The sequence below is a fragment of the Triticum dicoccoides genome, chromosome 3B (genome assembly GCF_002162155.2).
Source record: "Triticum dicoccoides isolate Atlit2015 ecotype Zavitan chromosome 3B, WEW_v2.0, whole genome shotgun sequence".
In the NCBI taxonomy this organism is placed as follows: Eukaryota; Viridiplantae; Streptophyta; class Magnoliopsida; order Poales; family Poaceae; genus Triticum; species Triticum dicoccoides.
Genome location: NC_041385.1, coordinates 17,731,273 through 17,733,387, shown reverse-complemented (window position 1 = coordinate 17,733,387; position 2,115 = coordinate 17,731,273). Strand labels below are relative to the sequence as shown.

The window sequence follows — 2,115 nt, the reverse complement described above, 5'->3', positions numbered from 1 at the left end:
GTGGTAGTTCTGAGGGACGGTTACATGAAATTTGGTAGTTTTTTGTCAATTACTCCAATCAACGGGTTGTAGGGATGCTGAGACAGACGCGGGGCACCTATCTTGGAGCAAAGGAGGAGGTTGTACGGGCCTAGTTGAGCGTTGAGAAGGAGAAGCCTTGGAGGCAGATGCGCCCGGACGTCTTCACGGCAGAAGATTTGGCCGCGTGATGGTGGCGGTGGTCGGCGGTGGCGGCTACGACGACCATGTGGGAGGAGCGAGCGAGCAGGAGGATGGAAGGGGGAAGAAGGGGCGGATGGCGCAACTGCTCCAGATGCGCTGCTAATGGTGGTCTGGGAGATGGAAGTGGGGATCGTGCGTGGGCGTCATGGAGGCTCGGCAGGTCGCTAGCGAGGGGGTACGGGATGGTCGCGGTTCTTTGATTTTTTTTTTTTTACCGCTTGGTTCCCCGGTTTACTTGGTTTCTATATATGCCTGCACTATTCCATCTACCTACCTAGCCTAGCCAGTCGTGCTAGCATCTGCGCCCAGTCCTCCTAGCTAGACGGCCATGGCGGCGACAGCGAGGCTGTGGGCGGAGGTGCCGGTGCCAGTACGGGTTGACTGGGCGGCCGTGGCATCGCAATGCACATGGGCCGGGAAGCAAGTGCGGGCGCTCCTGGTGGTGCCGGCCGCGCGGCTGCTGGTGGTCCTGTCGCTGGCCATGACCGTGATGATCCTGCTCGAGAAGCTCTTCGTCGCGGCCGTGTGCTACGCCGCCAAGGCCTTCGGGCACAGGCCCGAGCGCCGGTACAAGTGGGGGCCGATCGCCGCATCAGCATGCAAGACTGGCGGCGACGACGAGGAGGACGGCATTGTCGTCGTCGGCAGCGGCAGCGCGGCGTTCCCCGTGGTGCTGGTGCAGATCCCCATGTACAACGAGCGCGAGGTGAGCTCCTCCTCCCTAGATCTCAATAGGAAAATGTTGATCGATTTTGTTCTGACCGGCGGCAAGCTGGTGCTGCGGTGGTTCTGGAATGAATGAAGGTGTACAAGGTGTCAATCGGAGCGGCATGCGCGCTGGAGTGGCCGTCGGAGCGCGTGGTAATCCAGGTGCTTGACGACTCCACCGACCCCGTTGTAAAGGTAATCAATCAAGCAATCAATTAACCAGGCGCAATCATCTACCCCTTTGTTTCTAAATATAAGTCTTTTTAGAGATTCCAATACACATTATATACAAAGCAAAATGAGTGAATCTATAGGTTAAAATATGTCTATATACGATCGTATATAGTTTGTATTGAAATGTTTAAAAGGTCTTATATTTAGAAACGAAGAGGTAGCTGGCTGCAAAGGCCATGATATCCTTGGTTTACTTTGTCCTACATGAACAATTTCCACCCAGTGTGGACTACTAGTTTCTTGCCAGCCGTGATAAGTGGAAATAAAGTCCTGCGCATAGACATAGACGTCGATCGTAGGCAAGCAGTGGCCAATAACATGCATGTGCGGCGCACACAATCAATCTGGGATCGCTAGAACATGTTCCCAAATTCTTTGGAGGACATGGACCTGGCTGTTCGCACGGCGCTGCTGGGCTTGAAGTTCGTGTATGTTGGCGCCGTCAAAGTAAGCCAAAAATAATGCTCTTTTATTTAGTTGATTTTCTGTGAGAAATAATCAAACCCATCGAGACACAAACCTAAGGATGCTCGGACTTGTGCATGGTTAGGTCAAGAGTGAGCTCCCAAGCACAATCAAGGCATACCGATTTCAACAGCACAGGTGGTCATGTGGACCAGCAAACTTGTTCAAGAAAATGTTGATAGAGATTCTACAGAACAAGGTCTGTATTTATTTGATATGTAAGGATGCATCACCACACACACACACCATCTTGTTGCCTGAAATTTAATTTACTCTGTGCAGAAAGTGTCATTTTGGAGCAAACTCCACCTGTTGTATGACTTCTTCTTCGTTGGGAAGATTGCTGCTCATACAGTGACATTCATCTACTATTGCTTTGCGATCCCAGTGTCCGTTTTCTTCCCTGAGATTCAGATATCTCTCTGGGGCATGGTCTACGTTCCAACTGTTATCACCCTCTGTAAGGCTCTTGGATCCAGTGGCGGA

The 2,115-nt window shown here is 51.8% G+C and overlaps 1 pseudogene; it reads left to right on the top strand.

The window, feature by feature from the left end:
• Positions 1-550: 550 nt before the first annotated feature.
• The window catches only part of LOC119279105, a 3,437-nt pseudogene continuing 1,872 nt past the window's right edge, over positions 551-2,115 (top strand).